This window comes from Pseudorasbora parva, chromosome 24 (genome assembly GCF_024679245.1).
Source record: "Pseudorasbora parva isolate DD20220531a chromosome 24, ASM2467924v1, whole genome shotgun sequence".
Classification (NCBI taxonomy): domain Eukaryota; kingdom Metazoa; phylum Chordata; class Actinopteri; order Cypriniformes; family Gobionidae; genus Pseudorasbora; species Pseudorasbora parva.
In genome coordinates, this window is record NC_090195.1 from 19,959,716 (window position 1) to 19,983,295 (window position 23,580).

The following is a 23,580-nucleotide window of genomic DNA, read 5'->3' on the forward strand; positions in this document are numbered from 1 at the left end:
AGATAGAAAGAAAGATAAAGGACATAATAAAAAATGTGTGCCCGTAATATCAGGCTTAATTTTATTGCAGACACGCTTTAACGTTTATTTTTCCCTCTGTAACTATGAATTATGGATTTAAAATTGCGAATGTACTAAAATTCAAATAATGCGTTATCAAATTGAGACATGAAAACTGTCCACTCAAAATAATAAATATATACTGATACATTACATTATCAAAATGCAAACGCAGACTTGAACACGTCGATTTTAAACAGACCGTTTCAACTTTTAGAATTCTGAGTAATTAAAATGTAAATTCCGAACACATGCTGTGGTTTGTTGGGGTGCAATTTGTCCCTTCCATTTTGTTCAGTCTGACGTGAAGCTCAAGTGGTGGACAGCGCAGCTACATTAAATCTGTTAATTCTGAGCCCTTCAACCCTTAAATTATTTCCAGAAGTCCGTCCGCTTTGAGAGTCCATCAGAGAAGATTTAAGGTACACATCTGATCAAATTCTCCCCACCGCAGTCATGGGAAAAAAAAGCCCATCACACCAAGTAAATTGTTATTGAAAAAGCATTAAATTTTAATGTGTCCTTTTTTTCTTGGCTTTTATTTGCACATTTTGAAAAGCTTTACAAATTAATTTAATGTGAAAAAAAAATAAAGAGGTTTTTATTCTTGGAAATGTTCATGTTACAATATGTATTTATTTTCCTCCATTTTCTTTTATTCACTAAAACTTGCGTCTACACAAACATCCTTAAAAAAAAGACACTCAGGTTTAGCTCATCCTCTGCTCTCCTGCTTAAGTAAACAGACTCCTTGATTACATGTAAACAAACACAAAGGAATTGTGAATGTAGAAGAGCCGTGATCAATTGAGCTTCTCAGCCCTTGTTTCCTGCTCCCTGAGCGACGTTTTCCTGAGACCAACAGTGGCATGTTAACAAAATAACATTCTACTGTATTTAGTAAACAGCTAATCGCCACAAACCGTTTCCGCTGTCTCTATCTCATAAACAGTGGAGCGGCGGAGTTTCAATTAACCCTGCGTCTTTCACCGCGCAGCGTTTCCAGCTTGGCCGCACACATACGGAACGCATTGGGCCTTCGGCAAACAACGGCACGTCGTGGGGCTGAACGCATGAGGGCTTATCGGAGAGAGCTTAATGCACTCGAACTTTTGCCTTATTGAAACAAATACAGTGTGTAAACAGCCCGAATCTAGCGGCCCACAACGAGCTAATTAGATAAGCAGGGTTATTGTGCGAAAGGAACACAAGAGAGGGCGGCCGGAGGCAACACCGTGCTCACACACTCTGAAAAAAAAAACTAAAAACAACAGCTGCCGTGGAATGACTTTTGAATTATTATAACATAAAAACATAATTAAACAGCATTTTTTCTGGTGTTTATTTACAGGACAAATAGATTTAAAAGTGAAAAAGATATGAGAATATTTAAGTCCAGTATAATTACGCATTTAAAGGGGCAACACAAAAATCCAAATTCTCTAAGAAACTACATCCCCAGCTCTTCCAAAAATGCACGGGTGTCTTGGTTAGTGGTGGCCGTCTGTCGATGTCTTACAAGACAGCAATCTGCCTGTCTGTCTGCCCTAAAACATTCCTGCCTGCAGCAGATGGCATTGGATGTCAACTGCTAAAACTGAACGGGTTTTGTTTATTCTGCCAGCTAAATAGACTCTTGGGTTTTACTTACTGGGTGGAAAATGGAAACGTATTATCTTATACCCAAAATGGGGTCATTATTTACAATGCAATCTTTTATTTCAGCGCCTCGCACACCTGTTTTTGAACTACCAAAAAAGGTAGTTCTCACCTGAGGGCCGAGGAAAAGAAAAAAGGTGAATTTGAAAAGGGTGAAGGTGTGAATCAGGTGCGTGAGACAGAGACGGAATCACTGGGGGTTTAAATTTGAGCGGCAAACGGTGACAGCGACATGATGCCTTTAGTCAAGTCTTGAAGACTTTAAACTAAAGCGCGGTTGCTGAATTTTACAAGGAATTGTATGTGTGCATTAATCAGAAAATATTAAATATAGTAGAAATTTGTAGGAATATGAGCTCAAAATACTGTACAAAATATAGCTTTTTTAAAAAAATAAGATTTTTTTTAATGTATAAATAGCAGTCAGCTTTTTATTAACTTATAATTATGTTTAGAAAATAATTTGTCAAAATAAACTACAGTTTTCATTTTTGGACATTTTGCAGATGGTGTTACTGTGTCAGAAACTATTTTTTTTTATATTTTATAGTCTTTTGTGAAATTTGATTAAGTTAACACTATTGGGGGTTTAACAGTAAATTAGGTGAAGATTGAAACAAATATTAATAATATTTGGTCCGAGGCACATTGCTAAGAATAATTTGTCTGAGATTTGAAATGACTTTCATTTTGTCATTTAAAAAACTCCTTAACTGACGTTCATAAAAATATCAGGTGTTTTCAAAAATGTCTCAAATTAATCAAGATCCCGATTTTGCAAAGTTAAAAAACACAGCTGCATTTAGCCACGTTTAAAACCGACATGAAAAGTTTGGCACGGGACACGTCAAATAACAAACGTAGAAGAAGAGGCTGTTAAAAGATCATCAAAATAGTACTCACTACAATTATGGTAGAATCCTTGCACTTTTTCTTTTATTCCTCCTGTTTTTTGCAATCTTCCGTTGAGTGTCTGTCCGTTCCAGAGCGAATAAAGAAGTAAAAAAAAAAAAGAGACTTCTCTCTGAGTTGACTTTAAACGTGTGGATTAGCGATAAAAGACAGCTTTTTTCTTTTTCATTTTAAGGGTGAAAAGTCATGGAGCCCCGTGCTAGATCTCAAGAGACAGACTCCGAGCGAGAACGAGAGTTGTCCGATTACTGCTTCAGGCAGTGACTAGCTAGTGTCTGAGGAAGAGGGAAAAAAAAGAGTGAAAGAGAGAGAGAGCTGGTTGAGAGAGAGAGAGAGAGAGAGAGAGAGAGAGAGAGAGAGAGAGAGAGAGAGAGAGAGAGAGAGAGAGAGAGAGAGAAAGAGAGAGAGAGGGAGGGAGGGAGGGAGGGAGCATGCAGTTTGAAAGCGCAGAAAGTTGCTCGCTCCTCTCTCTCACAGGAAGACTTTAGTTTGGAGGAGGCACTGGGGAGTTTTCTTCACACCAGTCCTCCATATGTCATTCACTCACAGCTTTAAGCAATATAGCCTTCCTCTAGATTGTATCAGTGATCCAAAGACAATGAAACGGCAGATCCTGCATGCATCTCTGCTAGTCTGCTGGATCCTGTGGCTCTGCACACACACAGCCCAGGGGCACAGCTTTTTTCTCTTTCTCTCCCGTTTATTTTTATTTTATTCTTTCCACAAACCGGTTCTTTTTTGTGGTTGATTCTTTGTGGTTTATCCCTGACAAAAGGATCCTAGTAGGTATGCATTAAGTAAATAGAGTTTGTAAATGATGGAGCTGATTTTATTGGAGCAAACTGGCTCGTCCGATCAGCGTTATAGTGGAAGCCTTCCATCAACAAGTAGACCTCTCACTGCTGTTTGCAAGGTAATGACTGCCGTCTGTCTGCTCCAGCTTATTACTTCATTTGTTTCCAAAGTTTACCTTCGCTACATCCTCCTAATGGAATACTACCAAATGTAATCTATTACATAAAGAATATGTATGTATAAATATATATACATGTACATACACAGACACACACACACGTTTGTTTTTGTGAAATGTGGGGACTCTCCATTGGCGTAATGGTTTTTATACTGTACAAACCATATTTTCTATCCCCCTACACTGCCCCTGCCCCTAAACCTACCCATCACAGGAAACATTCTGCATTTTTACTTTCTCAAAAAAACTCATCCTGTATGATTTATTAGCCTTTTGAAAAATGGAGACATGCATCATATTTCACCCTTTCCTTGTAATACCTGTGTCATTATACACATTTGTGTCCTGATATTTCACAAAAACAAGCACACACATACAGTCAAACCAAAATGTATTAAACTGTTTCAGAACAAATTCTTCTTGATAATATCAGATAACTTTAATAGAAAGGTATGTAATGGATTACAATCAACCAATCAGCTGTCAGCTGTTAAATTTAAGCACACAATTAGATAAAACCAATTTAGTTCAACCAATGACCAAGCGATGCTTAGTTTTGTTCAGTCTGAAGTGTAAAAGGTCCCATTAGCAATTAAAGAAAAAACACTTCAGCAAAACATGGTCAGGTTAAAGTGTCTGAATATATATATATATATATATATATATATATATATATATATATATATATATATATATATATATATATATATATATATATATATATATATATATATATATATATATATAAATACACATATACACATAAACACATAGATACACACTACAAATGCAAAGTAGATCGCAATAAAAAATATGTATGTACATAAAAAATTTTAAGAAAAAAAGTCTCATTTATTTAATTTACCTAGAATTATAGTGGAACGTTTAAATGTTTAAAGGAACACAATGTGGAGATATAATATACGATGAGATGATGTAAAAAAATATATATTACATTGAATATTATGTGCCTTATTTTGTAGACATACAGGCCTATATTAAATATGTAGCCTTGCATTAATCTTTAATGGGTAAAGGTCCGTTTACACCAAGTAGGGTAAATGTAACAATAACGGTAAAGAGTTCTGAAAATCATTCTAAATTTAAATAATAGCAGAGTCCACACCACAACAAAAAGAGGAGCAGCACAGAGAAACAATATTGTTTGGATCACTTTCTGATTTTTTTTTCTCCAGCTGATGAGTGATAAAAACATTGACAGTCAATCAGAATCCACCCTGCTTTAAAGAGCTGGAGCATTTAAAGTGGCAGTTGACATAGCAGCGCGCATGCTATAATAAAGAGAATGTTATCGTCCGTTAACGCTAATATTGTTATCATTATAGTTATCTTCTTGGTGTGAACGGGCTTGAAGACCTACAAATAATCCTTTACACACCTTGATGATGTTGGAGTGTCACAATGAAATAGACTCTGGAGCCATACATTGGACAGCAGGTCAAACCTCTGCCCTCCTCCACACTATAAATAGATCCATGCTTGACTTTTCCTCATCTGGATGAGGTGCACTACTCAAGCAGTTGTCATGCAAATGCACAGGCATTTACGCTACAGATGTGCCTACAGGTAAAAGCCGGCGTTTCACATTACAGCCGGAGAAAATTAAATATATTGCATTTTGAAGAGGCTCTTGATAACTCAATAGACTAATAAATGCAGAGGGGATCTCAAGTAACTATTCGCCGGAGCTGAGGGGTTTATACGCCAATCGAGTTATAACCCCCTCTCTCGCACATAAAATTAACTTTCAATGTAATTTTGCAGTTATTTTAAAATTGCACAGCATAATTATCCCAAGTTGTTTGTGTCTCCCAAGCAAAATCTTTCCCCTAAGAAAAGGCATCATCGTCAACAGAAAGGTATGTTTCACATTACTGTACCATATAAATAGTACAATATCAGGTGAAAGAATCTTTATAATATTCAATAAGACTGAAATTAAAAAACTGAAAGATATATTGACTCATTAATATAACAATGAATGGCCACGAATAACACAACTAAATTCATATCTTGGGAAAATAAACAAGTTGCTAGTTTGTAATTATAAATAAAAAGTTTTGATAATATGGGTTATTATTTCATATGTGTGTGTGTGTGTGTGTGTGTGTGTGTGTGTGTGTGTGTGTGTGTGTGTGTGTGTGTGTGTGTGTGTATGTATTTATGTGTGTGTATATGTATGTATTGCTAGTTTGTAATTATAAATAAAAAATATAATATGGTTTATTATTTATTAAAATATTATATCTATAAAAATGAAATTCAATTGATATCTATATATTAAAAAAAGAACATTTTAATAATAAATATAAGTGTTGATATCCTAAATCTGAGAACCTAAAGGCTTTAACAGCCTTATTTTTCCCCTAGACTTAAACGCTTAGCAAAACGGCCCTTTAGAATTAGACAATCAAGCTTGCAATGTTCCTATTATGTGCCTGTGGTGGACTTAACAAAGATGCATTGATAGTCCTAGACTGACATCAGTGCTAAAACATTACTTGCCAAAAACTATATCAAGCTAGAAATATGAGAAGTGGGCAAGATTAAAAGTGAAGCCGTTCTTTATTAAGGATTATCTTGATGGGACCCTGCAGTCTTATTGGGAGGCTGCAGAGATGCCTGCTTGAAATGTAGACACATGGGGGGGATCTACAGTGTCCTGCATTGCACTGGGGGTTATCATGAAATTATGTCACAAATGCATAATTATGCTATGATTCATGCATTGCCCACAGCCGAGCCACCAAAAGCAACTGGCTGAAGTTGAGCTACTCATTACTCACTGAAGAAATTCAGCTGAAAAACAATAAACGGATGCCCTGATGAAATGTCATCATTGTTATTGTATAGCACACTTCCACTTCTTTCGACCTATGAGCAATATCTGCTCAGAGAAAACCGAGAAATTATACAGTCATTGCGATGCTAATGATGCTAATGCTAATAACAACAAACTAAAATCACAACATCACTGGTTGTTTGCAATCTGCTACCGAAGTGTTTACACAATGTCACACTTTGAGGAGATCAAGTTGCTTTTTCTGCCCGTCTCCTAGAACATAAAACTCTAAAGCTTCCCCCAAGATACGAAACCTGAACTTCATTCTTTGTCTAATGAAAACAACTTTTTACACATTTTACACAATATTTACCTAACGCGAAAGGGGGGAAAATCTAAGCCTCTAAATTCATGTCCCTGATAGATGATGGGAGAGTTGGATGTGTGGTGATTTTAGCTCTCGAGCAGTTGATATTGGATATTTTCTTCATTCTTTGAAAGACTTTTGTCATCGTGAGTAGATTTTCTGCTTTGAATGTCAGAGAAACAAAAACTTGTCTTAAATGACAAACAATGTAAAAAAGTTGAAAACTGAAGCGCAATTTTTTTGTGCTAAACTCACGCAGACTTGACTAATGACACCTATGGTATAAATCATCACTTCAAAATGAACATTTTACTATAATACTTCAGATAATTTTCCAGTGATGAATGATAACAGTTATTTACAGATCACAGTCATTTAGCCATTGAACTGATCAAAAGTGACAGAAAAGATTTCGATTTCAAATCAATGTTGTTCTTTTGAACTTTCTATTTGTTTAAGAATCCTTTAATAACAGCACAACTGTTTTCAACATTGATGATAAGAAATGTTTCTTGAGCATCAAATCAGCATTTGAGAATGGTTTCTGAAAGGATCATGTGACGCTGAAGACTTGAGTAATCAGATTTGCATCAACAGGGATAAATTACACTGTAAAAAATATTGTTGTTTTAACTTAAAAAAAGTAAATAAACTGGTTGCCTTAAAATGTTGAGTTTACTGAAACTAAAAATTTTAGTTGATACAACAAAAAAACTGGTTTAATAAATAGAAACTCAAAATATTATTGTATATAAAAAAATAGCACAATTTGGCATGTTTCACTGCCTCATCAAAAGTTAAACACACACACAATTACCCAATATGCTTACAAAATAAAGATTTTTGAATAAAGGTGGTTGATTCTCAAAAATATTCATTGTATTAACAACATTTTTTGTTTCAATTAACTCAACATTTTAAGGTAACCAGGTAACTTATTTTTGACAGTGCATTTGAAAGTATACTAAAATAGAAACAGTTGTGTTTACTGTATTTTTATTTTTTTTATCAAATAAGTGTAGTGTACCGTATCAACATTAGTTTCATATCAGGTTTAGGTATGACAAATAAAAAGGATTCCATTTGTTAATTTGAAAAACTCAATCTGATACCGTAGCATTCAGAACAAAATGATCAAAGCTAAATTCAAACACAATATACGAGAGGTTTTATGGATTATACGACTCCATCAGTGGGTGTTTTTCTCTCCTCCTGCCTGATCCCACAGACTGCACCATCAATCTCCAAAACTACATTTGCTGATCCAACCTGCCGTGCTTAATTTCACTGTTAGAGAGGAGAACCAATCAGGTGGAATCCACCATGCCCACTATTCAAAAATCGTCTTCATTTGCCTCCGGGGCAATCTTTGATGATGATGACGAGTTGTCACCACAATAAAGATTTCGACAGCACAGACAGATAATTTTAAAGCCCCCTAAGGTAAATTAGTAGCAAGCAAAGTGCTTTCAAGTGGTGGATAAAAGCTGCAGTGAAGCTCCATTTCTCTATAAACAAACATCACGTTCGTCTGCTAGAACTAATGGAAGTATGTTCATACTCATGCCTATATGAAACACAACTGGATTTCTCCTCATCAGAATAATTCCACCGGTTAACCTCAAAAGGAGGCTGAATAAATCGGAATTTGCAATCACGGGCAAGACAAACCAAAAAGATGATACATATGTTTCATATTCAGTTAACTGCATTTATTCTATTGTGAACTCATCAGTATGAATTTCAAACTACATCGACGTTTGTACTTCTAGAATTCAGAGATGAAGAAACATCAATGCCGGCTGAGCGTTTGTTTAAGAGCGACGCAAAGGACAATTCTGCCCATGAGTGCACTGCAGGCCGCACTTTATGAGGATTCAAGCACACCTGGTGAAGTTCTATGAGGGCCCTCTGATCCTCAAGAAGGCAGTTTATTACTCTCGAGGGCTCTGAAAAAACAGCAAAACAAGCGAACTACAGAGACCTATTACTCAGAAAGAGACATCACAGAGGATTGTGGTGATATACAGAACATACTCCCTACTGGAGTGTTTATTTAAATGCTGTACCAGGGCCATTGGCTGTTGTTAAAGGGAAGAGGAAAAATGGCAAGGACTGAAGGAACTTCAACTGTTTATTTTTTCAATCAAGAGTGCATATTTTAAAACATGTTAGTCCCATTCAATGCACAGGTCGTGTTTCTACCATTTTGGCAGTGCTGATGTTGACAAACTAAACTACCAAATAAGCTGCAGGTGTTGTAAGTCAAATGAAACCCCAGAATGCCTCAGTGTAGAAATCAAGCGGCGTCGAGATCAATTAAAAGAGTGGCATCATGTGCCACAACAAATCTGTTGGTTAGGAACATAAGCAAACATACAATTTAAAAATATATATGAATTAAAATGGTCACACTTTAGATTAGGATCTAATTCTCACTATTAGCTATGACCTTTGCCTCAATAAACTCCTAATTATTGCTTATTAATAGTTAGTAAATGAGTTGTTAAGTTTAGGCATTGGGTAAAATTAAAGGTTACAGAATATGGTCATGCAGAATAAGGGATTAACATATGCTTTATAAGTATAATTAAACAGCCAATTTCCTAGTTATTTGTGTGCTACTAAGCGATTGGTTAATAGTGAGAATTTTAACCTACACTATTGTGTTACATATATATATATATATATATATATATATATATATATATATATATATATATATATATATATATATATATATATATATATATATATATATATATATATATATATATATATATATATATATATACTGTCAAAAGTGACAGTAAAGACTTTTTTCATTGTGACCAATTTTTTTAAAAAAATATTTTTATTCATCAAAGAATCCACAAAAGTATCCACTAAAATATTAGGCAGTAAGCATATTAAGCATTAAGCATATTAAGCATTAAGCAGCAATTTTTTGAAATAAGAACCATTTTTTTAATACCAAATTGGCACATACACACACACACACACACACACACACACACACACACACACACACACACACACACACACACACACACACACACACACACACACACACACACACACACACACACACACACACACACACACACACACAAACTTTTATCCCTGGGTAGAGCATAACTGGAATCTTAAATTCTTGAATGGTAAGGGCTGCTACACTCCACTAAATTTAAATCAGCTGCGCCCTAAAATACCAATACGTTTCGTAATAAATTTTCAGGCCCCTTTCTAATGACTCCGAGCAAGCTTGTCGGCCGTCCATAGGAACATTTGTCAGCGCTGGCCCAACTGTCTTGGTTTTGGTCAGAAATGTGGCATTCCCAGCCTTCACAGCTGCCTCCCCCAGTTGGGTCCAGGTCAGCAGAGTGCCGTGGCCAGACCGCCGCTCCCTGGCCCCCGGAATGGGCTCTCCCCTGCAGAGAGGACACTTCGGCTCTCAGGCGGAGGGATTAGTTTCAGCCCAGCAGAACTCCCAGTGGGGGAAGAGCACTGAAACTACAGAGGTTAGAGCCACTGCTTCCTTCCAGCCGGCTGACATTTGTGAAGCCAGGAGCCCACATAACAAAAACACATTAGGCAAATGTCTGGTTGGGGTTGTCTGTTTAAATTGGCCAGATGAAAGCCACTTTGATTGGGGCACTGCCATTCTGCACAATGGCAGTGGGCAGTTCCAGTGAAGGGGCAGGCACATGGAAGGAATGCAAGAGGGAGAATGCGCCTGTGTCTCGGCGTATGGGAGAAATGGATCTGTGTGTGCCTCAGCGGGTAGTGTAAATGTGCTAGATGATACCACAGCTTAGAAAAGTGCAGCTTCATTGATATGTAGGCATCATAGGTTAAAGCAACGCAGGCATTGTGAAAGAATAATAATAAAAAAATAAAATAAAAAAACGTTTGTGCGTTGCTTTTGATTTCACGTTAAAACTGGTTTGAATTTTGGCCTGGGAACATCTTCGACCTACCAACTCAGAGGAAGCAACTAAAAACAATTTGTACTAAAAATATTTCCACACTTGCTCTTCAGGAAGTATAATTAAATCACTCAGGGCTGCTTACCATATATAATGGCAGGGTTGCTATTGGGCGGCGGATTTCATTTTTAACTCTAGTTTAGACATTTAACAGCTGAACTTCCCTGGCTCTTTCTTTCTCCTTACGTATATGCATTTAAAATAACGCTCGGATTATATGGATATAGAATGCTGTTCATTTCATAGGACAGGAAGATGTTGCAGCGGCCCCTGAAGTGTGTGAACTATTAGCAGCTTGCTTGGCCAGCGGTTGCCTCCCATCATGCTGGCGTCATATAAAGTGACTTGAAGCATGACCAGAAGTTCAAAATAACCAAAGGTTAATAACAGTTTAGGACTATGCATGAGAGAGAGAGAGAGAGAGAGAGAGAGAGAGAGAGAGAGAGAGAGAGAGAGAGAGAGAGAGAGAGAGAGAGAGAGAGAGAGAGAGAGAGAGAGAGAGAGAGAGAGAGAGAGAGAGAGAGAGAGAGAGAGAGAGAGAGAGAGAGAGAGAGAGAGAGAGAGAGAGAGAGAGAGAGAGAGAGAGCAAAGACACATGCTAATAGCATCCCCCGATGAGGCCTAACTCTCCGTGACTTCGTACTCGGCTCTGGGTCTCGTCTACTTAATTGACAAAACTCACAAAGACAGTTGCCTTTAGTTAGAATAAAAATCTATCACCCCTTCTTTTTGCAGAAAGACTTATTCAAGGGCAAGTGCACAAACTACACTTCACATCACTGCACACTGTAGTGACAAAGTCAAAGTTTCTGGACTGCCGTGCCAACTTTCCGTGTTTATTTCCTTTTTGTGCGGTGCTCAGAAGGTGATTTCCTCTTTGAGGAAATGGAAATTGCCTAGTGGGATTTTAGACTGAACTCTTCAAAAATATGTCAAACCTTGTCTTATATATCTAGGCCTCTCAATGATTGACATGATGGCCAAAAACCCCATCCCAACATCAGTGGGGTGTCGTGGGCATGCTCAAAAGAGTAACAAACTTAAAAGTAAAGCGTCTATAAGGAAATGTTCATTTCCAGATGTATATATCACGTCCATTCTGAACTTTCCTCACAATCACATTTCTGAGATCCAAAACCACAGGGAAAATTCTTTTATTGCTTGGTTGCATGTAGTATACTTGCTCCATGACTTCACTGGGATGTATCATATCACCGCGTCTGAATGGGATGTACAGGGTGGATTCCTCGTAATGGATACGCCGGAGAGAAAAAGTTGCTTCAAAACAGAATTTGAAGTTCACCTGATGACACATCCTCTCTGCAGGCCCTATCGACCTCTTAGTGTACACAGCCTACTGTCAGCCTATGGAAATATGACAAGAAAACACTGACAGGAAGCAGTAATCAAGGCGAAGGGACATCTGTCATGGGTGACGCAACAGTTCTGAAGTGAAATATGTTTGGACGAGCAAAGAACTGAAGTAAAAACAGGCCATGATGGAGGTCTGGCACTATTGTGAGATTCAAAGGGATAATTCACACAAAAATGGTGTCTTAGTTGACCTCAAGTTGTTTTTAAATCTGTATGAGTTTATTTCTTCTGTTGGACACGAAAAAGTTACTTTAAAGATTGGCAGACAGTTGACACCACCCATTGACGTCCATAAGATTTGTTTTTACTATGGAAGTCATACGCCCATGCCTTATCATGACACAAGCGGCGTAATAAGACAGCAGGCGCGACGCAAGTGGTTTTTGCTAGTTTCAGTGCAACGCAGTTATTTTCCAGCGCCATTGTGCCTAAATAGCAAATGCACTTGTCCCCATCTGTTAACCCATAGGCGTGCTGGTCTGAAAACGAGGTGTGTTCAGGCGCATTGTTGGTTTTACACATTGTTATTTTAAGGCGACTGAAAACAAAGGTCAATGGCGCAGTGTTATTTAAAGGATACGCTTGTAATATGCTCCTATAGGTGGGTAAACAAAATGCTACACTCTGCTTATTACACACAAAGGGGTGCGCAGTAGCGCACACACTTTTTTCATATTAAAAATAAAAGGATTCCTCTCTGGAGAAGTGTTCAGTCTTTCCGCTCCCAAGCGCAACTGGCTTTTAAAGGGAATGGGAGATGAGACTCTGATTGATTTATTACTGATTTATTACACGTTACGCCAAAACACACCCATGACTCATTAAAGGGTTAGTTCACCCAAAAAATCAGTAGAACACAAATGAAGATTGTTAACTCCAACCGTTGCCATATAATGCATGTCAAGGGGGTGTTTTCTATGAGTGCCACTATGAGTGTAAAAAACACACAGACATATGAATCCATATTAAACCCTGTGGCTCGTGGCGACACATTGATGTCTTAAGACACGGAACGATTGGTTTCTGCGAGAAACTAAAGATTATTTGTGCTATTTTTTTTACCTCATATCAGACGAATCTCATCTAGTATTCCTAATGCCATTACTTCCACCGGAGAAGGTCAAAGCCCGCCGCGAACAAACATATATACAGTATATATACAGTATATAGTTTCCTCATTAGTGCCTACGCGGATGGCGCGGATCGATCGAATGATGCATCTATATACCTATGTAATATTTATCTATGATCTTTCCGGGTTTTTAACATTACTTGACGGAAGTAATGGCGTTGGAAATACAAGATGAGATTCATCTGATATGATGTAAAAAAACAAAACACAACCTCTAGCTGGCGTAAAAATAATGACAGTGTCGTGTTACGTCTGACGTCATGAAATGACGTATGACTGTCATTACCAATTAAAATACGTGTTAATTTTAATGTTATCTGTGGACTTTTAACTACCATTTGTCACATTTCCATTTAGCAAAAATGTTTATTTTAATTTACAACTACACCCACCATTTCCCTAAACCTACCCAGTGATTTATAGAGCATACACACTGGGTCGTATTTCAAGGAAGTGACAAACAACCTATTTAGGCATATTGGTTGGAGGACATGTAAGGGTAAGCAGATAAACATCCAATTTTCATTTTTGGGTGAACTATCCCTTTAAGAGATTAGATCTAAACCTTTTGGACCATCCGCTGGGTGTGCCGGTCATTTTTACATCGTTAAACTAGCAAAAGTAGTTTAGACCATGCGTGCAGATCGCTAAAAAAGGGACATGGTGGGTGCCTGTCTTATTACTATACCATTCTTTAAAATATATTTTGTGTTGAGCAGAAGAAAGAAACGTATACAGGTTTGGAACAACATGAAGATCAGTAAATGATGACAAGATTGTAATTTTTGGAAGAACTATGTATTTAGAATACACCAAAAATCAGGTTCACAGAATCCCTGCTGCTCTTCATTTGATTCGTATGACTAAAATGTTTATTGGAGACGTTGAGTCACACTTTCATTTTGTGGAAATATACACAGAAAAAAAAAGAAAAAAAAAAGATGATGCCTGGCCAGCTTGAATGCTTTCAGACAAGAGTTATACAATCCTCTGCATCCAATAACATTAGCAAGCTGTCCGTATGCCCGGGGTTCGGCTTTAATAAATGATGATAAATGAAGAAAAGGATGACTAACTTTGCACTCAGATGGCTAACATATGATTCAGTCTACTCACTGCCACAAACACATAAACAGACGCTCAAGGCGTATTGATTTGCCATACATTTCAACTTTTATAAAAACAAGAGTATTGAGCGGCTTAATAAACTGTGTTGTTTTATTCTACTCATAATCATTCAATGCTATACTGCATTCGCATTCAATTCCTTAACAACAAAACAGTGCAAAACAAAATTTTTAAAACAAACATTAAGTAAAACGATATCCAAAGTCTCGTCGCCAAACGTCTGAGGGGTATAACTCACGGCTCACAGTGAGATTGATCTATAAATAGAGAAGCGTACCATGGTAACACTCCCTGCCAAGTCTCGGTTACACGACTCGCAACTTTTTATAGGCCGCAAAACTTCCTGTTGCCGTGGATACAATGCAGAAGAATAGTCCAGGATTTGGATGTGAAACAGGTAGGACTGGTCAGGCCAATTAGAGGAGCCATTTGCTTGAATGAAAGCTACCAGAGGGACATTCAGGGTAATTGGGGGTTTGTTCATTCACTGGGCTGGAATTGTTCTCCCTCTCGGCCGCACCTGGCTTAGTCTCACTAGAAGAATGGAAAATTACATCCAACTATAATTTTAATGGCTACTCAGCATAGACAGCTGTCATTTCTGTCTTTAGGGGCATTTTGGAACAGTGGATTAGAGAGGCAAGACACATTTGAGGATTGAAAAATAGAGATAACAGATTCATTTAGAGGTAAAAAACTGTAAAAACACTATGGTAAAAACCTGTTCCGTTACATACTGTGAGAAACTGCAATCTAGCAGGGTGTTGCATTTATTTATTTTAAAATAAAATACTGTTAAATGTACAGTTTTTGAAAGCAAAAAAGTAATCTTATCATTTCCAGTGGAAAGTCTCTACACTGTAAACAATTATTTAAAAAAAATAATTACATGGATGCCTTCAGTTCATTGAAATGAAAAATATGAGTTAATACAATGAACATTTTTGAGAATCGACAACCTTTAATGAGGTGTTATTAAAAGATTTTGTAAGCATATTGGGTAATTGTGTGTATTTTATTTGTGATGACGCAGTGAAACGTCAAATTGTAATATTTTCATGGTTTATCAAAATTTTTTATGTGGTTCAGATACAATAATATTTGGAGTTTCTATTTATTAAACCAATTTAGTTCATTGTATCAACTCAAATTTTTAATTTCAATAAACTCAAAATTAAGGCAACCAGGTTACTTACTTTTTAAGCTAAGCCAACACAAATGTTTTACAGTGTATGGCTTTTCACTCAAATGGTTTTTCATATGAAATAACAGTTATTTATATAATAGTTAATTATTAGAGTTTCTTGTTTAGTTTATATATATATATATATATATATATATATATATATATATATATATATATATATATATATATATATATATATATATATATATATATATATATTTATATAAACTATATATAAAAGTTTAATATTTATTTACTCTTTATATATATATATATAGGGTTTTATGTTATGTCTTCTGTTGGTAAATTAATGTTTATTGCATTATGTTAGTGTTGTATGGTACCACGATGGTGTTTTGTGTTTGTTTGACACTGTCCAACTTCTATATTCCCCTCAACTTTTGGAAAAGCTATTTGTGATTATTCATTGTGTGGCTTTATTTTAAAAGGGGTGATGAATTAAGAAATCAAATTTCCCCTGAGCTTTTGATATATAAAAGGTCATGGTAATAAAAGAATACCCTGTAAGTTTCAGAGCTGAAAACATCCTTTTTAGTCAACGAAAAGCTTTCATAGGCACCAGGCCCAGAAAACAATTTTGTGATTCGTATATTGAAGCAATTCTGTGCTTCATCCTGATGTCATCGTGCGGCAAAATAATAAACACATGAAATTCAGTAACCCCGCCCACAGACTCATGGAGCTATTCGAATCACTAGCCAGCATAAACAATGTGGAAGAAAGTAGCAAGATATAGTGGAAGAACACAGTCGCTGCATAAGCTTCCTTTGGATCATAATACTAGGAATGCGTGATACTTCATTTATTTTTAATGAAGTTCCAGCTCACGTGGGGAAGACTGTACATGTGTTGAAAATAGTGTAGAAAATAGCCTATTGATTATTAGTTGTTTTTGAATGTAAAAACCACACGAACGCCATTAGTTGACCTCAGACAAGAGCATAAAAAAGCCAGTTCATGACACCTTTAACACCTTTATTTTTTATCCACAAAACTTAAAATGTTGCTACATCTCATCTCATGGTTCATGTTGCTACATCTACAATCTCATGGTTCAAGGAAAGCTTATCATTAAAAATTATCATTATTTCTTCACCAAACACATATGATAATTTCTTCTGTGGAATGCAAAGTATATTTATTTTAATATGCTATTTGCTCATCCGTGATTGCAATGAACTTGAGCTTTAAAGCTTCAGAAAGTTCACAAAAGGGATCACTACAGTTTATATAAAACGTTCTGAGTTGTTCTGTGCGAGAAAAGTTTAATATTTATTTACTCTTTATAGACATTATTTAAAAAAAATATCCCTTCGTGTTTCTCCGTAAGTTATAAAGGTTTAGAACAACATGAGGGTGAGTAAATATTTTGGGATGACTTTTTAAATTACTAAATTAATTCTTTAAGTGAAACCTCACCTATCGTCTGTCTCCTGAGGATCTTTTGCATTTACTGGCATGACGAATGACCCATCACATGATGACTATGCTATTTACAAAATTACAAGCTAGCTGAAATTCTGTCTCACCAAACGGCTGCTCTAGGCCTGAATAATTGATCAGATATCGAAAAGATCTAATAAAAGGAGGCAGCCTGTTATGCAGTCGACATTCTTGTCTTCGGCAGCTATAGACACATCTCTAATACATGAAGGAAAGGGCTGATTAGGCAGAAGAGGGCAAAAGTTGTTCCTTATTTTTATCCCTCCAGGAGAGCAGAATTTGAAATACAAGATTAGGTTACCGTGGTGCAATCTGTCATGCTAAGGGAACACGCCCAACCGGTGCCAACGCCAACTAGTTAAGAGCTCCCTGCTGCATGGAGTAACACGATCAGAACAAAACAGCATATTTATGACATACTGTAAACAGAATAATACACAGATATAAACAAAATTAAAATTAAAATATTAAAAGGTGTTCAGTAAAAAGAATTTAGTTTTTCACAGAATAATAAAGAATGCCACGATAAACACTGAATTAAAGATTACTGAGCGATGCCACCTCACAAAAACAAAACCTGTCAGCGGTCAATGTCTTCTAAAATATCAGACAATTTGACTTTATGACAGGTTAGTTCAGGTTGGAACAATGTCGGTAGTAGTTTACTCGTTCTCTCACTCGTGTTACAGAGAAATTCAAGTTTATTTGTCAGCAAAAGTCTGCCAGATGATGAAAAATGCATCTTTGTATGCAAACCCACAGACAGTCAGATCAACAGAGGGTTATTAACAGAACAGTTATGGTAAGGGAAGGTTATCACAGAAAGTTGTATTTGAAGAAAGGAGAATAGTCTTAGTCTTTGCCGTCTAATTTAAGCAAATATACTGTTTTAAATATCCTGTGCAAAGCAATTCATATTTTGTATCATGAAATTTTTATCATGAGATTTCAATAACAAGAAAACTGAGCACCCATATAGCTACAATAAACTGTATATGCTGTACATTGATGAAAACTGATGCAGCTGTTCCAGTGAAAGACTAAATATATCTGTCATTCGCTGGCCAAAAACCCTGTAACTCAATTTGAGCTTGATTTTCATAAAATGGTAATATTATAATAACACGTGCAAGTGTCTGACCAAAGCTTTATAAAGCCACAATGCCAACTTTGATGACAGAGCTTATATACGAAGGTTTCCGCCCGACAGTGACGATATTTACATTTGTTTCCACCAGCAACATCATATTATGACCTTATTGTGTTCCTAAATGACTTAAAGGGTTAGTTCACACAAAAATGAAATTTCTTTCATTGATGACATTAATGTACCCCAATGTCGTTCCACACCCGTAATATCTCTGTTCATTCTCGGAACACAGTTCAAGACATTTTAGATTTAGTCCGAGGCCTTTCTGTCCTATAAATGTAAGTGTATGCTCACTTGCTGGCCACGTCCAGAAGGTAATGAAAACATTAATGAAAGCTTTAGCATACGTTCTGCCGGGAAGACTTAACTGTTACTTCACTTCAACTTCTATCTATCCAATCACATTCTAATACTTGGGTATAAAAGATCAGTACTTACTCATGTTTGAGTTCGCAGATGCTGACGTCCCAATTCACCGCCATCCTCCCCACCACCTCCAAGTCAAATCCTTCCCTACTCCACCCCACCACCACCAGGATCTTCCATACCTCACGGAGGGGTTGGCTGCGCCTCTGCCTTCGTCTTCATGCGGGATTTGCAGAGTCCGTACCGAGCTACGAACGGGGCCTATGCCAAAGTACTTTATTGCTTGCTGGGTTATTAATAAATGGATAATTGTCACAGTATTTATTCTCCCGAGTCTTTCTGGCAGAACGTTAGTTAGACTTTTTTGAAGCGTCAACAATACATTTTGGTCCAAAAAAAAAAAAAACGACTTCATTCAGCATTGTCTTCTCTTCCGTGTTTGTTTTCAAACCTCAAATAAGGAATCAAACGGTCGTGAATCAGCAGATTGATTCGTGATTCATATGGCTAAGGTCACGTGATTTCAGCAGTTTGCCAGTTTGACACACGATCCGAATCTTGAATCTTGAATCAAGACCGTTAAAGTCGTATTTTTTTTCTATTTTTGGACTAAAATGTATTGTCGACGCTATTAACTAACTAACTGATGTCACATATGGACTACTTTGAGGATGTTTTCATTACCTTCTGGACGTGGCCAGCAAGTGGGCATAAACTTACATTCAGAGGACAGCAAGCCCTCAAACTAAATCTAAAATATCTTAAACTGTGTTCCAAGGATGAACAGAGGTCTTACGGGTGTGGAACGACATTGTGATCGTGAGTCATTAAAGAAAGAAATGTCATTTTTGGGTAAACTAACCCTTTAAGCTAGAGTTTCACATTAAATGTGAGTACTGCTTTTAATACAATATCTAGTTTTCATATGCCATGAAAAAAATAAAAAAAACTTTGTAATAGGCAGCCACGTTTTATTCATTCATCAGATTGCCAGACAGATTCATCACTCAAGGAAACACGTCTCCCCTGCTCTAGAGTCCAGTAGCACCGTGCTTTACACCACTGCATCCGACGTGTTGCATTGCACTTGGTGGTGTAAGGCTTAGATGCAGCTGCTCTGCAATAGAAACCCATTCCATGAAGCTCTCTACGCACTGTTCTTGAGCTAATCTGAAGCCCACACAAAGTTTGGAGGTCTGTAGCTATTTAATCTGCAGAAAGTTGCCGACTTCTGCTCACTGTGAGCCTCAGCATAAACTGGCCCCACTCTGTGATTTTACGTGGCCTACCACTTTGTGGCTGAGTTGCTGTTGTTCCCAATTGCTTCCAATTTGTTATAATACCGCTAACAGTTGACAGTTGAATATTTAGTAATGATGAAATTTCACAAATGGATTTCTTACACAGGTGGCAACCTATCACGGTAACAAGCTTGAATTCACTGAGCTCCTGACAGCGACTCATTCTTTCACAAATGTTTACCATGTCTGCCATAGAGACAGAGCGTATTTAGCCCCCCCGGAAACAATCCAACGCTCTCCATTGACTTTGTATTGTGTGAGGCTGCCTCTTTGTCATTTCAGACTTATTACAAAAAGCAGGACAATTTCTAAAAGATGATATGTGACAAGGTGTGCAGCAAACAAGCTAAAAAAAAAACAAATGCCTAAGTTTTTATAAGCTGTCAAACCCCCAAAACGAGCATTTAAGGAGATAAAAGTGGATACAGGCAATAAGATGTGAAGCTTCAGCAGGAAGAATGGGTCAATTTTAGGATCCTGACACTCAGTGTGCCTCAGTATGCCTACATGTGCAGTAAACATGTTGTCAAATATCCAAATGTCAGTTTTATATATTATATTTCATGTCACTGATTAGTTTCCCCTCCAGTGGGTGAAGTTTTAACTGTAAAATAACATGTCACTCTCTGTCTCAAGTGCCTGTATCCACTTTTGTGTCCTTAAACGCTCGTTTTTGGGGTCAACAGCTTATAAAAACTTTTTGGGGGTTTTTGGTTCTGGGTTCTTTAGCTGGTTTTCTGTACACCTTGTCACATATCAGCTTTTAGACATTGTTAGATTTTTTTTTTTAATAAGTCAGAAATGATCAAGAGGTCGCTTCTCGCAATAGAAAGTCAATGGAGACGGTTGGTTTGTTTTCCCCCCCGGTGGGCGTGGCTTTCAGATTATGACGCGTGTCGCTCTGTCTCTATCCCTAGGTGCTTGATTTTATACACCTTTGAATTGATTGGAACACTTGAATATATTTATTTATTTAGTTATTTATTATAATTATTTTCAAAATAATTCAAAATTTCTAAATGTATTTATCTTTATTAAATTTTTTTAATATCACAAAAAACAGCTAGTATTTAGACCAACAGGGGTATGTAAACTTTTTGTATCTACTGTGTGAACTTGTTTTTTTCCTTTCATGGGCACTTGAAACAAAACTGTGGGTTCCCTTTATCGAGGGAACTCGCACTGCGTCATCGTAGATGACACATCGGGGAACGCCCTCGGCGTGACGCTGCTGAGTTCATATCAAAAAAGTCCAATCTTGATTGGTGTTGCGTAATGACGTAACGAGTGACGGCATACCCGGAGGTATAAAGGGACGCCGGCACAAGCAAACGCAGCTTCCTGCTTTCAGCGGTCGCGCTCTGTGTTCTGTCTGTCTATTTGGTGTTGTTTGTCCCGTAGGGCTTATTATATCATTAGAAATGGCGAGCGAGCAGTTCAGACGGTGTGTGCCTCCCTGTCCGCGCTTTATTTCGGGCACGGACACACTACAGCTCTGTGTGCAGTGTCTCGGTGTGCAGCACGCCCAGGCCGCTCTCGAGGGAGCGGCTTGCGGCGAATGTGATAAGCTGCCGCTGAGAGTACTGCGCTCGCGGCTGGCGGTCTTTGACGAGGCCGGTCAGCCTCGCGAGCCTCGCGGTTCTGGGCCCGCTGTTGCCGAGGCAGAGCGGCGCCGCAGGTCGTGGGGCTCGCAGCTGGATCTGTCAGCGGGATTAGGGAATGTTGAGGCATCTCTCTCTTCCTCTGACGATTCAGAGGATCTTCCGCCACGTGTGGAAGCCCGCGCTGCGGCTTCTTCCCGCGAGGCGGAGGATCAGGTGCTCATGCTGTCCGATTCCGAGGGATCGCTGACGATGAGCACCGAAGCAGGCGCAGTGGGGCAGTCGCCACCCCACTCGCAGGCTATGGAGGAGCTCGTGGAGGTCTTGACTCGCGCTGTGGCCAAGCTGAGCTTAGATTGGCCACAAGAGGAAGTGCACGTTCAGCCGCCAAGCAAGCTGGACGAGCGCTTCTTCAAGCGTCGAGCCCAGCCTCCACGCCGGGGTCTGCCGTTTTTCCCCGACCTGCACAGTGAGCTGTGCAGGGCGTGGGAGAAGCCCTTCTCAGCACGCCTGACTACGCCCCCTGCACTTGACTTCGCTAACGTGCTGGGGGCGTCTGAGAAGGGATATGTTGCGCTGCCGAGGGTAGAAGAGGCGCTCGCGGGCCACCTCTCTCCCGAGACAGCAGCTTCATTTAAGACCCCGGCATTGCCCTCGAAACCATGCCGAGAGACTTCGAAGCTGGTGGCGAGGGCATATAGTGCGGCTGGTCGCGCTGGTGGGTGCCTGCACACTCTTGCGGTTCTGCAGGCCTACCAAGCGGACTTGCTGAAGGAGCTCGATGAGGGCGAGGGTCCCTCTCCGGAGGATGTGACTGAGCTGAGGAAGGCAGCGGATTTGTCTCTTCGTGTCACCAAACAGGCGGCCCGTGACATCGGCCGCTCCATGGCGGGTTTGGTGTGCGCGGAGAGGCATCTCTGGCTGAACCTGTCGGGGATCAGGGAGAGAGACAGACACTTTCTCCTTGATTCCCCGGTTTCGCCTTCTGGCCTTTTCGGCGGCGCTGTGAGCACCGTCGTCGAGAGGTTTCAGGAGGTGAAAAAGCAGGCTGCCGCTCTCAGCCAGTTCATCCCTCGCCGCTGGGGCTCCTCCAGCAAGGCTGCCTCGAGTGGGCAGTCTCGGCCAGCAGAGGGCTCCTCGCACCGTGAGGTGCAGAAGCAGAGCGTCGCTTCTCGTGCCCCTCCTGAGGGAGCTTGGCAGAAGAAGCGACGCTCTCGCGGGAAGTCTTCAAAGCCGAAGACCGACCTGAGGGAGGTTATTCAGGCCAAGAAGGCTTCCAAGCGGTCCTAGCTGCGGCAGGACCGCTGAGAGCTGTCCCCCACGGGGCGGAGCGACCGAGGTCGTTCTCCCCCCGAGGCTCTCGGGAAATCGATGTTGTGCTCTCGCAGTCAAAAGGGCTCCGGACCACGTCGTTTCCCCATGTTCGCGCGCGGCTCTGGCCAGCACATATAAAATCTGCGGCAGAGCAGCGACTGCGTTCACACACCGAAAATATGCCTCGATTAGTCCCTGCCGGTTATCCGCTTCAGGGGGTCGAGGCAGAGGTTCGGTTGATACCCCAGACCAGCCGCGAGAGGCTGGTCCCCTTATCAGAATATCTCGGCGCATGGTCATGTCTTCCGAATATCTCTGTGTGGGCCCTGCGCACTGTAGAACGGGGATACAGACTGCAGTTCAGAGTTCCCCCCCCCGAAATTTGGGGGGATAGTCTGGACAGTGGTCGGTCCCGAGCAGGTGGGGGTAATGGGGCAGGAAGTACACTCTCTGCTGGAAAAAGGGGCGATAGAAAGGGTCCCCCCGCCAGAAAGGGAGGTCGGGTTCTACAGCCGGTACTTCATAGTCCCCAAGAAGGATGGGGGGTTGCGTCCAATATTAGATCTCAGGCTTCTGAATCGGTCTCTGAGGAGATACAGGTTCAGGATGCTAACCATTCCTGTTATCGTGAGTCAGATCCAGTTCGAGGACTGGTTCGTCACGATAGATCTAAAGGACGCTTACTTCCATATTTCCATCCTTCCCAGTCACAGGAAGTTCCTGAGGTTCGCTTTCGGGGGCGAAGCGTTCCAATATCGGGTCCTTCCCTTTGGCCTAGCCTTGTCACCTCGCACCTTCACA

General features: G+C 39.3%; 1 protein-coding gene across 9 annotated transcripts in view; it reads right to left on the reverse strand.

Annotated features, from left to right (window-relative positions):
- The window catches only part of eya1 (EYA transcriptional coactivator and phosphatase 1), a 90,085-nt gene that overhangs the window by 46,518 nt on the left and 19,987 nt on the right, over positions 1-23,580 (reverse strand). For 7 of the 9 annotated variants that reach the window (XM_067435196.1, XM_067435195.1, XM_067435194.1 and 4 more), the window contains exon 1: positions 2,623-2,887. The exons of the other annotated variants lie outside the window; for them this stretch is intronic. The gene's annotated coding sequence lies outside the window, so the exon portion shown is untranslated. Of the gene's footprint in view, positions 1-2,622; positions 2,888-23,580 lie in introns of those variants that run through there. 9 annotated transcript variants of the gene reach the window in all.